A 19,635-nucleotide genomic window follows, 5' to 3' on the forward strand; every position below is an offset into this window, starting at 1 on the left:
CTGGACTATGTCCCTTTCTAAATTCATCAGGTATATAGCCAGTGAGAAGTAGCATTCAAGTTGGTATTCAAGTTGGTATGTGTTCTCCCACATACCAAGATGTTAGACTTTCCCTACCTGACATTACACACTCTTTCATGCCTATAAAAGCATAAACTCCTATAATAGTTTTATAGCTCAGCAATGCTCCAGGGGTGTATCTATTTTATTTCTCCCATCTCTAATTTCCAATAGTTAAGTTGGTCATCAAGAAAATTCCAGAATACATCTCTGAATGTCATCTCATTCCATGAGGCTGACTCTTGGAATATAGTATGAAGGCCCTGCTGATGAAAGATCTAACTCTTTTCTACTCTGTAAACATACTTCCATTTTCTAAAAGTCCTTGTTCAAATTGACTGCTGATGAGTCTGCACACAATAGAAAAAACAGAACCTTCAAGCATTCACATATCAACCTTTGGGGCTATGGAAAAGATGCTTGAGGAGAAATAAATTTAACAAATGTACCACCACTCCTTTAAACACTTAACCACAAACGCACTTCATTATTTTTCTAAGAGAGAAGGTTTTCTTATTAAGGATAAAAAATATTAGGATAAGAAAGTCATAAAACCATCTTTTATCATTAATGCAGAAATCTACATTTTACTTAAGCATTTAAAAAAAGACCTGATTCACTGTGAAAAGGTGGGTTGTGCATTCCACAATCCCCAGAGAGGGATAACCCCCCTCCAGATAGGACAAGACTTGCAGGTTCAACAGCAATTCCAACACAGGAAATAATCCACACACAGTTGGGAAGGTATAGCAGGCCAGAAACTGTTCACTCACAAGCCAGTCATTCCACCATGAGCCAAGATGTCAACTCCACCTCCAGGCCTCCTGAGTAGACTTTATTGGCATAAAAAAAAAAAGCCTACCCCCAAGAAAAAGGAAAAAATCCAGATGAGAAGGTAATGGGGAAACATCATTTTAGCAAGCAAACCAAAGGAACCAATTGCCATCTAATTAGAAGGCAATATGAGGACCAATCCAAAGGCCTCTACCAACAGTTGACCTTCTTACAGGCATGTACTCAAGGTATTGTTTTAAGACACTCTTTGCCATAGAATAAGTAAATGGGTTTTAGCAAATAGCAAATGAGTAACTAATTCCAAGTCCTGGGTCAGACACTATTCTAAGTACTTGAATGAATTCTTTATTGATTCATTTTTATTTGTTTATTTGAGCCACACCCAGTGACACTCAAGGGTTACTCCTGGCTATGCGCTCAGAAATAGCTCCAGGTTTGGGGGACCATATGGGACACCAGGGATCGAACCACAGTCCATCCTAGGCTAGTGCTGGCAAGGCAGACACTATACTGTTCTGTGCTACCACTGCAGCCCCATCTTTATTGATGCATTTTTACATCACTTGCATGAAAAAGAGACATGAATTGGTCCCATTTCACAGAAGAAGAAAGTGAAGCTAAAATGCTTGGTTATAGATACAATACTAGTAATGACTGTGCTAAATTTTAACTGAGCTCACTTCATTCTACAAATTGATAGCCATTTGCTAATATAAGCTGGTAACCAACTATCTATGACACTTTATTGAAAAATTTTATTGGTACTCCTTTTCCGCTTGGAATTACATTCTCTCTATCTGGTTTTTGGAAAGGTAAATTAACCCTGTGATTAGTAATAGTGACCCAATTAATTTTCTCCTTCAGTCTCTATCAAAGATCATCAGTTATCATCAGGGATTAGCTACCTAACAGTCATAAATTCTTTCAACCATATGCTTCTCATGATAAAGTTTCAAATTAAATAATTATTAGTAGAAGTATCTAAAAAGTTTTGATGTTTTCACAATAATTTTGCCAACACTAGGTTGTAGAAAAAGATTCTAAGTGTACATAGTCATGAAAATTCTCTGAAAAACAATTAGTAATAAGGCAATGAATCAAAAATACTAACCACTGTTATACTGAACTTATATTTTGTTCTAACAGAATTTAAATGACCATGCCAAAGATTCCTTAAAAAATGGCAAAATTACTGAAAACATGGAAAATATTAGAAAACAAAGATCTAGAGAGAGAAAGAGTGAAAGAGATGGGGGTGGGGTATGAGAATATAGGTTGACTGACTACTTGGTTCATTAAAAATGGAATATAAATTTCTTATTTGCTACTACTAGGGAATCTCAAATTGGGAGAATAGAATTTACTTGAACGAAGTTATGCTATGTAGAAATAAAAACAAGACCTGACTTTTTAAATAAAAGCTTTATTTAAACACCATAATTATATGCATGATTATAGTTAGATTTCAATCATAAACAGAACACCCCCTTCACCAGTGCAACAGTCCCACCACCGATGCCCCTGATTTCCCACCCCTGCCTGTATTTGAGACAGGCATTCTACTTCTCTCACTCATTAACATTGTCATGCTAGTTGTTAGTGTAGTTATCTCCCTAACAGCATTCACCATTCTTTGTGGTGAGCTTCATATTGTGAACTGGTCCTTCTGGCCCTTAACTCTATTGTCTTTGGGATTGATACAATAATGTCTTCACTTTAAAAAAAAAAAAAACCACATAGACACATAGATGAGTGACACTATTCTGTGTCTCTCTCTCTTTCTCTGACTTATTTCACCCAGCATAATAGATTTCATGTACATCAAGTATAGGAAAATTTCATAATTTCATCTCTCCTGATGGCTACATAATATTCCATTGTGTATATGTACCACAGTTTCTTTAGCCATTCCTCTGTTAAAGAGGATCTTGGTTGTTTTCAGTATGGCTATTGTAAATAGCACTGCAATGAATATAGGTGTGAGGAAGGGATTTTGAATTGTATTTTGGTGTTTCTAGGGTATAGGTGGATCATATGGGAGCTCAATTTCCAGTTTTTTGAGGAATCTCCATATTGTTTTCCGTAAAGGCTGCATTCCCACCAGCAGTGAATAAGTGTTCCTTTCTTTCCACAACAATGCCAGCACTGCTTGTTCTCATTCTTTGTGATGTGCGCCAATCTCTGTGGCATGAGATGGTACCTCACAGTTGTTTTGATTTTCATCTTCCTGATGATTAGGGATGTGGAGCATTTTTATGTACCTTTTAGCCATTTGTATATTTTTCTTTGACAAAGTGTCTGTTCATTTCTTCTCCCCATTTTTTGATGGGATTAGAATTTTTTTTGTAAAGTTCCATCCATGCCTTGTATATTTTGGATATTAGCCCCTTATTTGATGAGTATTGAGAAAATAATTTCTCCCATTCAGTGGGTGGCTCTTGTATTCTAGACACTATTTCCTTTGAGGTGCAGAAGCTTCTCAGCTTAATATATTCCCATCTGTTTATCTGTGCTTCCACTTGTTTGGAGAGTGCTTTTTTCTCCTTGAAGAGGCCTTTACTCTCAATGTCATGGAGTGTTTTACCTATGTGTTGTTCTATAGACCTTATGGTTTCAGGTCTGATATCAAGGTCTTTAATCCATTTGAATTTTACCTTTATACATGGTGTTAGCTGGGGGTCTGAGTTCTCTTTTATGCAAGTGGCTAACCAGTTGTGGCAACAACACTTGTTGAAGAGGATTTTCTTGTTCATTTTGGATGTCTTGTCCCTTTATCAAATATTAAATGATTGTATGTCTGGGGAATATTCTCTGAATACTCAAGCCTGTTCCACTCATCTGAGGATCTGTCTTTATTCCAAGACCATGCTATTTTGATAACTATTGCTTTGTAATACAATTTAAAATTGGGGAAAGTAATGCCTCCCATATTCCTTTTCCCAAGGATTGATTTAGCTACTCATGGGTGTTTATTGTTCCAAATGAATTTCAGGAGTGTTTGATCCATTTCTTTGAAGAATGCCATGGGTATCTTTAGATGGATTACCTCAAATCTATACAATGCTTTGGGGAGTATTTCCATTTTAATTATGTTAATCCTGCCAATCCATGAGTAGGGTATGTGATTCCATTTCTAAGTGTCAGCTCTTATTTCTTGAAGCAGGGTTTTGTAGTTTTCTTTGTATAGGTCCTTCACGCCTTTCGTTAAGTTGACTCCAAGATATTTGAGTTTGTGTGACACTAATGTGAATGGGTTTTTTTTTTTAATGTCCATTTCTTCCCTATCATTATTGGTGTATAAGACCGCCATTAATTTTTTTGTGTTAATTTTGTAGCCTGACACTTTGCTATATGAACCTATTGTTTCTAGAAGTTTTTTTGGTAGAGTCTTTAGGGTTTTCTAAGTAGAATATCATGTTATCTACAAACAGTGAGAGCTTGACTTCTTCCTTTTCTATCTGGATTCCCTTGATATATTTTTCTTCCCTAATTGCTATAGCAAGTACATCTAGTACTATGTTGAATAGGAGTGGTGAGAGAGGACAGCCCTGTCTTGTACCAGATTTTAGAGGAAAGGCTTTTAATTTTTCTCCATTGAGGATAATATTTTCCATTGGTTTGTGGTAGATGATCTTAACTGTATTGAGAAAATTTCCTTTCATTTCCATCTTGCTGAGAGTTTTGATCAAGAATGGGTGTTGGACCTTATCAAATGCTTTCTCTGCATCTATTGATATTATCATATGGTTTTCATTTTTCTTGTTGTTGATATTGTGTTATTATGCTGATAGATTTACAGATATTAAACCATCCTTGCATTCCTGGGATGAAACCTACTTAATTGTGGTGAATGACCTTCTTGATGAGGCATTGGATCCTATTTGCCAGAATTTTTTTGAGGATCTTTGCATCTGTGTTCATCAGGGATATTGTTTTGTAGTTTTCTTTTTTGGCGGCATCTTTGTCTGGTTTTGGCATCAAGGTGATGTTGGTTTGGAAGTGTTCCTGTTTTTTCAATTTCATGAAAGAGTGGGAATGTTGTACTGGTGAAGGGGGTATTCTGTTTATGACTGAAACCCAACTACAAGCATGCTTGTAATCATGTTGCTTAAGTAAAGATTTATATTAAAAAAGAACTACACTAACAACTACCAATGATAATGAATAAGAGAAGTAGAATGCCTCAAATACAGGCAGGGGTGTTGTAGGAGTGACATGGGAGTATTGGTGGTGGAATGTAGCACTGGTGAAGGGGGGATGATCTTTTTATAACTGAAATCCAACTACTATCATGTTTGTAATCATGGTGTTTAAATAAAAATATTATTTAAAAAAACCAAATGCTTTAGTACAGAAAGTACTCAGTAAAAGGAGATGCCCTTTTTAGCATAATTGCTACAACTGCTAGACTTCTTAATGAAAAGTTAATTTTGGTGATGGAAGGAAGTAATTTCTGGTTCTTACATTATTATACAGCACACTTGATTATATTTAGGGGTGTGTGTATATGTGTGTAGTGGGGGTCCTCCTAAGAAGTGCTTAGAAAATCTGGAGTCACTCCTGATAATTCTTTGCCATCTGAGTTGAAAAGCTCCATGTGAGAGAATGAAGACATTGGTCCCTGCTGTGTGCCTTATTATCAGATGCTTAAGACTACTCTAAACAATTGATTGTAGAGCAAGTATAGGTAGGAATCAAACTAGGGTCAGCCACAGGCATGTGTACTCATTCCTGTGTTATATTCTGTTAGATTATTCTTTGTTTTTAACCAAAACAAAGATCATTCCTGGTTTGTGTCTTTTTTTTTTTACAACATGGTTTTACCTAAAGAAAGATTGTCTTATATAAAAACCTGGGCTGAACAGGCTAAGGATAGCCTAAGTTATCTATCTCTACTCTGTTTTGACTTCACCACCTGCGGATAGTCTCTGTACTCTATAAAAAAATTCTGGCAGGCAGCTTGCTCTGGATATGAGATAAAATACTGCCAGAATACACATATTTCATCCTCAGCCTGGTTTGGATTATTTCGTGCAACATCTCTGTTTCAGATTCATTCACCTGGGGTTGAAAATAGAGCACCTGAGGTGATTTTAAAATGTCCCAGGTCACAACATTTATTTTTTTGCACTAAAAGTCCCTCACCACTGTTTTTTTTTTCCCACTTTGCCAGTGTAATATAATTATGGTGAGGAATCTGGCCTTAAAGACCTGAACTTTGTTGGAGACTATAAGATTTTTCTACGTGTTATAGCTCATTCTCTTATGTCACTTTGCCAATTGTGTGCTGAATAAACCAATAAAGTACATCTTCATTCTTAACCAGTAAGAATGGTATATTTCTACAACTGAAGAGAATGGGGTATAATCTGGGTATCTGCAACATGACAAAATATCTTCATTAGTGCCAATATTGAGGAAAAAGCTACTTTACTATTTACATACAAGAGAATCAAGACTCAAGCCACATCATTTAGAAAGACAATAAACCAACTGGGACATGTGGCCCTGAGGCCATTAGTTTCATGAAGCAGAAGACTCAATGTTAAAGACCTCATCAAAAGAGGCTGTGCACACATTTCATGCCTTTCATGAAAACAAAATGGAGTTCTGGTCAGGGTCTTTGTCCTGAATTATGAATACAAAAGATGGACTAGCTAGTGCTGGTGATTTTTCTAATGGCTAAAGAAGAGTTGTTCTTTGCAATGTTTTCATAGAAGCATTTATTCCCAGCAAGTACCTCAAACAAAGTCATAGAAAAAAGTATCAGTCAAGGCTATATTTACTGCTTGAATTTTCTCCCCTAGGTACTTAATTTTTGGAGAAAGAAAGAGTCCTAGCTATCACAGAACTGTTGGAAGACTCAGCAATAAATATCCAGGCAAATACATTCAATCAACACAGATTATAAAAATTGCTATAAAAGAAATTAGTAGAGTTGTTACTATATATTGGTTTTTGTAAATTATGCACATTCATTTATATAATAGGATACTATGCTAATATTATTCCAATTCCACAGTTGTCTTTCGATGAATAGGGTTGGCATGACCTCCATATTACTAGATATGTATATGAACATGTGTAGCCAATGAAAAATAACAGCATAAAATGTCAATATTAAGAAAAATGTGAACCACCTTGTTTAAGGAGTTTTCTAGAATGCAAGAGAAATTTTTTAAAAGCTGTTATTATTCACTGCAGAGATGTGAAAAAACATATATTTCATTTATAACCAAGGGAGTCAATAAAAAAAACCTCCCCTTGTATGTAAAAGAGCAAGAAAGAAAACAAAAGAGAGGGATCTAATCTCAACACAAATAAGAAACACTTACACATAAACACACACACTAACATACTTCTAACGTTCTAACAGGTTTGGCTACTTGGATGGCAGAAAAGATACATTTAAAGAGTGAATAAATGATTTGGAAGAAAAAGCTAGAAAATCTCCTAAATACAGGATAAAATAGATAATTTGAAAATACTGAAAATGTTTCAGTATGTTTCTTTTGCCTTTCTTATTTTGACAAAGAAATGGAAAAACTGATACTTCTAATAATAAATAGAATAATAAAATAGAACAAATATTCTGGAGGGCAATTTGATGATATAAAAGTATGCTGCATGAATTCTATTAAATAAATGCATATACATAATGTACAAAGCCAATGTATAGATCTTGGTTTATAATTAGTACATATATTGGTTTGTAATTGAGACATGTAAATATCATATTGTATCAGCTATGTGAAAATATACATATATGTACAAATATGTGCCTGGATTCAGTAAGTTTAATTTATAGGTAGTTGTCCTGTGAAAATGTAATAAACATACAAAGATGTAACAATTATCATTGTTTAAAACAATTAATGAAATAGATAAAACTCAAGTGCCTATCAGTAGGGATGGTGATAAGATTATTGTGCACCCATCTAAGAAAAGTTGAAGCGGTTATGCTGAATTAGGATATATTATTAAATTGAAAATATACCTATGATAGGCTATTAGGGAAAAGTAAATTGCACAACTATATGTAGAACATAATCAACTTATTGGAAAAGAAGAAAAAAAGAAAAAAGTCTTTGTGCATAAGTATGTAAATGCATGAAATGTTCTAAGATAGCTCAAACAATACTGACAGGAGAGGCTAAGGGCTTAGGGTGCTTACCCAACAACTTAAAAATATCTATAAACACTCTGGTTTCTATGTTAAATGCTACTGTTTTAAAATGTAAAAATAGAACAGTAATTTGCAAAAGAAAATAACATTACATAGTTAGCACCTTCAATCACACTTCTCTCTCCTATGATTTCAGTGAAACTGTTTTCTAGCAGCACAAATACAATAACAGCATTCAAAGTCAGTTTGCAACCTAGAATCAATTGATGTTTACTCCTTTATTTGTACTAAGCACCTAAAACATGTCATGCAGTGAGTGAGGAGACAGATTATCAAAAGTGCCTGTAAAAGACTCATAAGACTAGCTCCATACTGGAGAACAAGCAAAACAAGGAGCTGGATTTCAGGACAAAGATGTCTATTAGAGCCAAGCCTTGATCTGAAGCCCAGCATGTGTAGCTTTCAAACATGGCTCCTATTCACAATCCTGACCATCTGTGCCAACATATTCTTGGGGTTACAAGTACCTGTAGCTGCATAACTAGCCCTTGTAAGGGCTTGCTTTTCACACGATGGCCTTTCCACATTGAGGATTTCCCTCTATCTTTTTGAGATATACATATGCATTGGTTTTAATGAAGCATTGAACCATGACTTGGGAACAACTCCAACACTGCACCCATTCCAGTGATGCTCCACCCCGTTTCCAATTTTATTTCTAGTTTTCTACCCTTGTGTATGACTCTTGATGATTTATAATAGTATTTCTCAATCTTTTACCAACTGTGTCTCCCCTCTAACCTTACTCTAGTCTATGGCATTCCTGTCCACTGATTGGCCTACTAGGCTCATGTTATGGGCCCCCCAATAGCATGATTTTTCACTCAGAATATCCTGGGAACCATGTGGCTCATGTTTTAAATAACCTGTATTTTTTTTACCCCCACCCCCAATCTGTGTGAATCCTCTGCCTGCAAATCTCCTCTCTCACTCTTTGGTGAATTCCTGTTTTCACTTTAGATTTTTTCCTGCTATTATTTTATCAGGGATTTTTATTTATTAAATACATATTAAGTTAGAGTTAATATATATTTTCGCCTAAAGTCACTATGCCTAATTGTTTCATGTATAAATTTTTAAGCCATGTAAATGCAGGGATCATTTTCTTATCATTGGCCCCAGCATACAGCACTGTGGTCAATGTAACATGGGTCCAACACCAGAAAGAAGAATAAAGTGGTCAGTATAAAAAGCCAAGCTTCAAAGCCTATAGGGCATTATGAAGAAAATTCCAATGAATCTTGGAGAATTCTTTCTTCAATGTCTGTGCCTTGAAAAATGACAAGGTAATACAAAAGCAGACATTTATAAAAAAAAATTGCATTTATGGGGCCAGAATGTGATTCCATGCATTAGAATAAGCATTTGCATATGGGAGTTCTGAGTTGAATCACTGGAACTGCATGGGCCCTCAAGCAGTGCTGGATAAGGCACCCTCAAAAATTAAAAAACAAACATGTGATCACTTAAAAATTAATACTATCCTAGTCTAACTCCAAAAAAGAAGTGCTGCTACAGTGAAGCTCAGATCCTAAATGTTATTAATTGCAGAACAAGTCCAGCCTATCTCAGTTGATCACTGTGAAAAGGTTGACTCCTTTTGCTGTATGTGGAAACAGAATACAACTTATATACTCATCAATTTCATCAAACATCTCTACAGAATAATGGTCCTGAGTAATAATAAGCTAAATTGCTTTACTGTCAAAGGTGTCCCTTTAGTCTTGGGGTGTGGAGAGTTGTGTATCTAGATGAGTTCAGGGTTTACTTTTTGTGTCTGTCCTCAGGTATCACCTCTGTTAGTGCTTGGAGGACCATATAGCATGGTGGGGATATATATGGGGTTGATTTTACTCACTGTACTATCTCTCCAGCCCTTTCTTCTTTTTGCGGAGGAGGGGTTATATCCAAGGGTGCTCAGAGCTTACTCCTGGCTTGAGAACCATATGTGGTGCAGTGGACTATAAACTGCAGTCAGCAACATGCAAGGCAAGCACTTTTGTTTGTTTGTTTGTTTTTTGGGCCACACTTGGCTGTCCTTAGGGGTTACACCTGGCTCTGTGTTCAGAAATTACTCTTGACAGGCTCCGGGGACCATATGGGATGCCGAGAATTGAATCACTGTCAGACCTGGGCCAGGCAGCGTGCAAGGCAAAGGCCCTACTGCTGTGCTATCTCTCCAGTCCCAAGGCAAGCACTTTTAACTCTAATAACACATTTTAGGAAACATAGTCTAGCAAATTAAGTCTCTCAGGTATTCCTATTAAATTAAATTACATATCTAAAATAAAGAGTTGCATTCAGTATAAATGGAGAAAATTGGTCAAGAGTTGAATTATGAATATAAAATATTGAAATCAATTATGAACATGTATCGCATTAAATAGGTCTAATTACTCCTAATCTAAACAGAAAAATATATAATGTGCATATTTCCCAAAGAAGTATATCTAAAGTACTTGCTGATAACATATGAATTCATACCAAGCTTTCTGAATTGAGAAAATGCTTTTTATCTCACCAGCCAGAACTTTGAAATCTAATGAATTACTTATTTTCTTTTTATCAACTGAATTTTATGATATGAATGTGGAAAAAAATAAGTATCTTCTAGCAATACAGTTTAACATATTATTAATAATATATTTTCCCAGGTAAATCTTGAAGACTGCATAAGTAGATGATAACAGGGTAAATCACATTCTAAAGTTAGAGAAAATTTAGAAAGGCTATAGGAAATAGTCCTGTGGCAGCTGATATGAAATTATAGGTACTTCATCAAAACCCAGCCAGCCACAGCTCCCTCATAACTCATGCTTAGAGCTTCATAATGTAATTAGATTTTCAAGAGGATATATTTGTGTTGAGTTTTCTTTTAATCACTTTATGTTCAGCGTGGCTTCCAACTGGCTACTGATTGACTACAATCATCATGGCGAGAATAAAGCGATTGTCAACTTTGCTGAAGTAAAGTTATTAAATTCCAGTTTTCCTACAGGAAAACATTTCCTGCAACAGTAATTGAAAAAAATCTTTATTGACATACTTTGAGAGAAAATACAATATTCAACATTTAGGCGGAAGCTAGATAGGTAAAAGAAATACAGATTTGAAGCAATTATATCAAGTCAGTCAGGAAAATAGGCTATGAGAGTTGGTGTCTTGTCTGGTGTTATTCTAGTCTGCTAGGCAGCAAAGGTCTCCTTTTTTACTCTCACTCACTTACACCCCAAATATTTAAGGACAGTTTGAAATAAAAATTACTTTCTCCCTCAAATGAGATGCAGATTGATTAGTGGTCTGGGTGGGGATGCCAGAGACTAATAAATAAGTGGACTTCAACTGTCAAAGGCTGTAACAAAATACAGATGGCTTTGGAACACTGGGGAAAGAAAACAAAGACTCTCATTGTAGAATATGCTTATTAGCTACTTTTTTTTTTTTTTTTGGTTTTTGGGCCACACCCGGTAACGCTCAGGGGTTACTCCTGGCTATGCGCTCAGAAGTTGCTCCTGGCTTGGGGGACCATATGGGACACCGGGGGATCGAACCGCGGTCCGTCCAAGGCTAGCGCAGGCAAGGCAGGCACCTTACCTTTAGCGCCACCGCCCGGCCCATATTAGCTACTTTTGCTAATCTCCAAAGACAATACTGTGGGCATTGAAACAAAACTATGCCCTGCATTGACAAAATAGAAACTGTTTTTTAATGGCTTATTTTGAGAGGCTAGACTTAACTACTGATGGTTAGCCATAAAAGTTTATAAGCTGACTTTTTAAAAACACGTTTTTTTTTCTGATTACAATAACAGGTGCATTATAGAGACTCTCAGAAAAATGCAAAAATTGAAAATATAGAAATGTTATCTATAATGTTGTTTGGTGAGAATCTGTCTCATTTCACATATTTTGAATCTTTCATGTCCATGGGTGCCATGTGTTCATGGGTGTTACATTGAAATTCTTCTGGGTCAGAAGAATAGTACAGTGGATAGGGTTCTTACCTTGCACCCAACTGACCCAGGTTCTGTCCCTAGCATATGAAAATATGGTTCCCTGAGCCCACTAGGAGTGATTCCTAAGTACAAAACCAGGAGTAACCTCTGACACTGCCAGGTGTGGATCAAAGACAAAAAACAAATAAAATAAAAGCTGTTCTTTGTTCCCTGCCACTTCAAATTTTAAAATGCATCATAAATATTACTAAATATTATAAAATACTGTCTTGCATATGAGTTTGCTAATGAGAAATTATTTTACAACATTTACACATCAATATATTGAATCATTTGTCCATTTGTGCATATTTAAATTATTTTCAGGTTTCTTTTTATTTTAAAAATATTGTAGTGATATGAATTTATTAAGTTTGATGAGAGAAATCAACATTTTTGTTTAGTTTTATTCAAATTTATTTTGAGACCTGTGATATTGCCAACTCTATTCTGTAAATATTGTTAAAATGTTGGGGTTGAGAGCCAGAGCAATGACACAGCTATAGGGTGTTTGCCTTGCACATGATTGACCCGGAACAGACTGGATTCAATTCCTGGCATCCTATATGGTCTCCCAAGCCAGGATCAATTTCTGAGTGCATAGCCAGGAGTAACCCCTGAGCGTCATTGGGTATGGCCCCCAAAAATGTTGGGGTTGAAAACAAATTAAAAGAAAATAATAATGCTTATGTATGGTGAATAAAAGTTCTAAAGATATGAAAACTTTGTGGGGTTAACATTGATGACCTGTCAAAAATATCTATGCATCTAAGTGGAAGGGAGCCAAATTTTAACTCTGAATTTTGTGCCAACCAATAGAAGTAACAGGAAAAAAATATTACCAAACATCAGTGACAATAATTTCTGCAAAAAAAGGAGATAATTAAATGACTCTAAGGGAATGACATATTTTTACTCTGTTTCAGTACTATGTCATAAGAAATATGTTCTTGCTAATCTTCATAAAGACCTAGGTGATTTAACAAATGACAGCCTCAATGACATTGTCAAAGTGAAAGCAAGTATTTGTTGGAAAGAATTGTCTTGTAGAAAATTTCTTACTAACAACTAAATTAGAATTAAAATAAATTCTACTTAGAAAATCATTTCTGGTCTATCTATCATACTCTTATGCTACTGGAAACATAGGAATATTGTCAGTGTTGAGAGTGCTTACACTCAGAACTGAATGTGGAATTTCGTGACATTCCTTTGCCTTTCACATGCTGAGAGGCAGGCAGGAGAGTGTAAATAGGGTGCAGGGGGAAAGGCCACAGACTGCCTCATGCCCTTATTGTATAACATGCATACATTTAGTTGAAAGATTACTTACAGACACTAGCTGACTCAAAGAGGTCATTTCCAGGTGCTCTGTTCTTACACCGTTTAATTAGTTTGACTTTTTCTTGGTGACAGAAATCATTAGATTCACAATAAAGGTCTAGTATAATCTCAACTTTTCAAGGGCATTTCTTCAGAAATGAAATAAAATATGTTTAATTCCTAAACTAGTAATCCAGCAAAGATAAAGTACATTGCTGAAAGCATATTATTTATGGCACATGAATGCAGAATGAAGTTGCCAAGAGAAATCACTTTGCAGAGAACTGCCACCCCAAAGCTGAAACAAAATCTTTTGACATTTTTCCTCAACAAATCTTCCTTAACTTCTCCACCACAATAATTCTCCTTCTGGGCACACATAAAATGAGCACATACAGTGTGTGACAGCAAAGTGTTATACTTGCTGTATTGCTTTGTACACATTCTCAGTTCACTTATTAAAGTACAATAAAAAGGATTAGGAGTCATAAGAGCTTTTCTTCTTTATTTAGGCCTTATATTCCTAAATAAACTAGAAATTTTGTTTTCTTTAATAGGTTTTAAAGTAGATTTATGGGTAAATTGTTGAGCATTGCAAAAAAAAAGTAACAAATAAGTTTTTGGTAAATATGGGTCTTTTAATAAAATAAAGGTGTTGAAATTTAAAGGAAAAGTCTGGATTAAAACACATAGACTGTGCTCACTTCGGCAGCACATATACTAAAATTGGAATGATACAGAGAAGATTAGCATGGCCCCTGCGCAAGGATGACATGCAAATTCGTGAAGCATTGCATATCTTTAGAAGAAAAAAAAACACATAGACTGAAGATTGAATTAAAGACAGAAATGTTGAAACATATAAACAGTCATAATAGACCTGTCACTTAAAATGGTGTCACTTATGAGATTCATAATTTTGGAAAATAAACTGTATTGAATAAATATGTATATATATGTAAATGAGTTTTTCAATTATACAGGGATTATATATTTGTATGCATTATTATTTTTTAAACTGACTCCTTAAACTAGCTTGAAAAGTTACATTGTGCGGACCAAGCTGTAGTCAAGATTTATGGGGGACAGTAAATATTACAAAGTATTTAAAAATCAGATTGCTCTTTGACATTTTTATATTACTCAACTGTTCTAAAATGTGTACAGCTATAGGTGAAAGAAAAAAAAACAAAGAAAAGATTATTTTCTTATAAAAGTATTGTCTGGATATTATCGATAATTGTCTTGTTCTCACTATGTGAGACTGACTCTCTAACCTACAGTCATCTCAGTTTACTATATACTAAATATGTGTCAGATTTCTTTTACTCCTTTCAAGTTAGGTATATTGTTTTCCACATAAGACCAATGGATGTATATTCCTCTCAGATACCAAGTCCCCAAATTCTAAGCAACAGAGCTGAAATTCTTACTCTCTTTACTAGTACACATGGGAAACCAAATTGCCTCTCATAAAGTTATTAAACTGTGTTGTCAAGAAAACATCCTAAGGGTCTATGAATAAATATTATCTTCATATGTATGGCCCCAGAGGTGACATGTTTAAATGTAGCTGATGCATTCATAGCAATACCCCATAGTTGAATGCCTGGGGCTGGTTCTCCAAGGACCAGATAAAACAGATAGTGGGCACAGTGCTATGGATAGAAATGTGGAATTTAGAAAGCTAGACACTGCTAATGGAGAAATAGAAACCATTGCTGCTCTGAACATAGATTTTATTTTCCTCCTCTTGAAAGTCTCAGGTGGCTATAAAATGTTGAATTCTACATCCATGGATTTATTTAAATATCAGTTTGTGTGCAAAAGCCTCTGTATGTCATACCAAACAACAGAAAGCAATAGGCTTCATTTCCCTGATTCAAAAGAAGCAGAGGCCATTAATAAACCATGCCAATCTTGTTAGACTTTAACATTGCTTTATTTTATTTTATTTTTTTACAGAAAATCTCATTATATCCTATTGGCATTGGGCTTATTCGATATTTTAAATTATATATGACTGGGTGATATCCTTCTTTTTCTCCTAAAACCACTCACTGGACAGCACATCAATTTGACAGAAGGGTGTCCTAGGTTGTACTTTCTTACATTTGTTTTGAGAGGCAGCAAAATAGAGAATGCAAATAGGAGGGATGCAAATTGGGAGCTGTCTGAATTTAGGGTTTGAACAGAGCTTAACAACATCAAGATTTCAATGTTTTGATAGGGATACATACATATATATATATATATATATATATATAATAGCTACAGGGCTGACAATGTGACTAGCACATAAACATAATCTAAATGCTAGGTTTAGGAAGATTACATTGCTGTTAACCAAAGTTTAGCTGATAACAGTCCAGATATAGTTGCTCCTGCACCTCTGCAAACATCAATGCTACTGTCTGATCTTTTATCCTTGCTTTTCATGCTCATTTCACCTGCCACCATCACTTGAGGAATGTTCATAGATTTCCCCACTTGAAGTCAAAGGAAATTGAGACACACAAACAGAACTTGCCCTGGGTCACAAAGCTTATCAGCTAGAGAATCCTGGTATCCCACATTCTTTCTTCCTATTATTATCTTTGCTCTTATGTCAATGCTGCCAGGCATGAAAATACTGTAGGATCACTTGTTTTGGGATATCTGCCTCCACTGGGAAAGGTTCTGAATGGGAGGGAGGCAATATCCGGTGCTTTTTTGTCTTGAGTTATTTTTGTGCATTCTCAGGACAAATATTTTGGGATACACCAAATCTAAGGTGATGACCCAAAGATTAAATGCTCACAAGTGCCAAGGTCAAACAAAGATGATGGTGAAAAGTGAATAATCAGCTTAGAAACCCAGATGATCCTGACCCACAGGATTCTGGAAATTCATTTGTCTTCAGTGAAAGGGGAAATAGAGTAGACTAACCCACAAACAGATGTTTACAGCAAGTGAGTAGCTGCAAATATTTGATGTCAATACTCTCGCAGAGCCGCCACATACCCTGGAGTTGATTCCCTCTCTAAAGACAATGTAATAGAGACATTCGAGTCAGCAGTAAGTTCGCTTTCTCGGGAGTCTAACGACATCATTATGAAACATTCTAACTTTGCTCTTTGGCTACAATGTCATTGATGCCCCTGGGGTGTAGACCCAGTACACCATCGCGTTTATTCTATACAACCTCTCTACGTGTTGTAGCCTCTCCCATATGTCGGGGAAAAATGAGAGCTTTTATAGACACGAAAGGGGAGGCAGTAGCCTCAAGAGTACACAATATTATTTTATTCATCAGTTGTCAAGTGCCTGCAGGGTTCGAAGAGACAGGTCAGTGGAAGGGTGGATATCATATGAATTGTTTTACGCTGACAAAAAAAAAAGTATTTGCAGGAAGGTGTCTCTAGGGTTCAAATTTAATAGAAGATGCAGCTTCAATTGGGGTCTCTCATTTTTACCCCTTTTCTGACACCACCACCTTAGAAAGCCAGTATTTGAACGATGATTTAAATTTTCTTTTCAACGAATGAATATTATCTTCTAATGCCTTTGCAAACTTCCTTTTCACTAGCCCCAAGGCCTTCACATCCTACACTTGCCAGCAATCTAGGGTACCTGAAACACAGTGTTTAAAGAATGTGCACAAAACAGCTCAGTGGAAGGAACAGATGTCAGAGTACACTGCAGACACAATTCTTGTTTTAGACAGCATCCCGGGTTGGCAAATATAAAACCAGCGCTCCTCTTGAGTTCTAAAGAATACATGTGTTCTGCATGGAGGTCAAGTAAAAGTGCTTAAAGCTGCCATAATTGATTCCAACATTACAATAACCTATTTTGACTAATGAAAGAGGCAGTATGAATGAAGTGGTACCTTTCAGAGAATACCTGTATCCACAGATAAAAATGTCTTTGTTTAAATGCTGTGGTGATTCTGGAGAAGTGTATGCTTCTCCATGTATTTCTGTCTTATAAATATGTAAGCTGATGGACCATTGGCTATAGGAAGAATAATGTCAGCACAATGTAGAATTCCATTGACTGATACATAATTGTTCTCAGCACCTTAATATTTTGTGTTAGGTGTGAGAACAGAGATATAAAATGTAGTTGTGTGACTATATTTTTTGGGTATTATGTACATACATTGTGTACTGTGTATTGTATACATGTATTAGGAAGGACCCTCTGAGTTTCATATGCTGTCAATTTAATTTTAGTTCCTGTGGTCATGTTCTATCTTGAACAGATTATTCAAATGGTTCTGTTTAATGTTGATATGTTTTATTCTCATCTCCAGTGCTCAGCATGCTTTCATGTAGTCTAAACAATTTACCTTTAAGTTTTAATTAAAACTATGCACACATACATACATACATGTTGCACACACATGAATAATAAACTTAATGGCACTTATTTTTATTTTTAGCATTGCCACTATTTGACTGCATTGCTTCTACAAGTAGTAGAGGCTGCAAATGGTCGGTCCCATTTGAATTTTCTGTCAGTCATCTCTTTCTCTTTTTGTTGTTTTTATTCTTATTTTTCTGTAACATGAGAATTTTGAAAAATGAATATATTGCTTCAGTACAGAAGTGTAGGCATTTTTTCACAGTTTTTTTTTTTACAGATTTAAATGATGGAGTGTATGAAAAGATATTTATCTCAGCATGCTGCACGAAGATAGAGAGAGCCCAATAAAGAATAACTACTGTGAGAATTTAAATGTTTATATCTCAGGAGTTCATGATCTTTATTATAAGCAGAGTGAGGCTGTGTTTATGTGTATACCAGCTGGGTCAATGCCAGGTCATTGAGGAGCCTTGGCATGAAACTCAGCTCATATAGCTCTAGAAAGCTCTTAAGATGACTCTGATTTAGCTGGCCTTGAAAATATTTTCAGAGCAGAAGAAATTCTTTCTTCATAAAGTAATAGTTTGAGTGACTGATTCTTAATCAATTTTATGACCAGGCCTAATAATCTGAGCTTACTCTTCACTGATGGACTCTCAAATGCTTCTCCAATTTTTTTCAGAGCTATTAGAAAGCCATAAAAGTCTTCCAGTAAACTTCATTTTAATTCACATTATCTTCACAAAGCAAATGTCTGTCAGTCACTAGAGCTGTGGGGTAGGGCTCATGTGTGTGATTTCTTACACGAAGTCACATAAAGAATTTCACATGGATGCTATCTATGCCATGATCAGCACGAGACTTATTTAAAATGTTTCCAGAAAGGAAGCAATGAAATTCATGTTTAGCACAATATTAGGTTTCCTAGATGTTTGTCCAAAGAGAGACTAAACTTCAAAGTAAATGCAATGATTTGAGTGGCAAAGAAGGACTAGAGGAACTTGAATGGATACATAGTGATGAAGGATGGTCAAAATGGCAGAGGGGTGACTACTTTAACATGATTGACAGTTGAGAATAGGCCCAGAAGCTTAGAGACAATGAACGCAGGAACATTTAAAATATCATTTCAGGAAGTAACAAAAGGAAGTCGAGAATTGGAAGATGGCTTCCCTATGAAGGTGCAAGTACCAAGAGATGATCAAAAGATCTGTATTTGGCAAGGGGTATCCAGATACAAGGGGTGATGCAGTACATGTTTCACAGGATGAGGTCCTTAGTAAATCTGTCCACCCACAGCAGACCATAGCTTGTCAACTGATGCCTTTATAATGACAATCCTCACAGTTTGACTTTCTAGTGTGTTGTACTGGGGTCACAAGAGTGGGAGCGGTTTTGTGCCTCATACAGGTCCTTCAGTACAAAGAGAAAATTAGGAAGTTCAGATGGGAGAGAAGATGATAATTCTTGGCCAAGGGATTAATGAAATACAACAAAGAAAGCCAGTAACGGCTGTCACCACGGCTGTCACTGGGTCACTTTGCCCTTTATAATGTGTATGTGTTTAGTAAAATTGCACTGCTCCCTTTGTCCTTATCTCTGGCCACCTTGGGAGTTTTGATCCTTAAAATTACAAAGAGGACGGAGAAGAATCACAAAGCTCTCCCTCTCAAATGCACCGCCATCCATCTTTTTGATGTGAAACATCTAAAACGAAATTTGCGAAAATAATTTTCCTCTGAGCATTGATTCAAGGCTCTGTTTCTCCGTGATTCTTAACAAAGGTTTTGTTGCTGGTGCCCAGAGGAAAGACTCATTTAAATGTAGAAAGAGATACTTAAAAACTAATGTCATCTGGTGGCAAAATCTCTGAGGGCAATACCTTTCTTTCGCACATGCAGTGAGCTAAACCTGATTGCATTTAGGG

At 35.9% G+C, this 19,635-nt stretch overlaps 1 protein-coding gene and 1 non-coding gene across 2 annotated transcripts in view; one reads left to right on the forward strand and one right to left on the reverse strand.

The window, feature by feature from the left end:
* The window catches only part of TENM2 (teneurin transmembrane protein 2), a 1,185,834-nt gene that overhangs the window by 530,338 nt on the left and 635,861 nt on the right, over window positions 1–19,635 (reverse strand). The gene's annotated exons all lie outside the window — the stretch shown is intronic.
* LOC126012909 (U6 spliceosomal RNA) lies at window positions 14,055–14,161 on the forward strand. The gene has a single exon (XR_007497253.1). It is a non-coding gene; the product is annotated as a U6 spliceosomal RNA (small nuclear RNA).

This window comes from Suncus etruscus, chromosome 6 (assembly GCF_024139225.1).
Source record: "Suncus etruscus isolate mSunEtr1 chromosome 6, mSunEtr1.pri.cur, whole genome shotgun sequence".
Lineage (NCBI taxonomy): Eukaryota > Metazoa > Chordata > Mammalia > Eulipotyphla > Soricidae > Suncus > Suncus etruscus.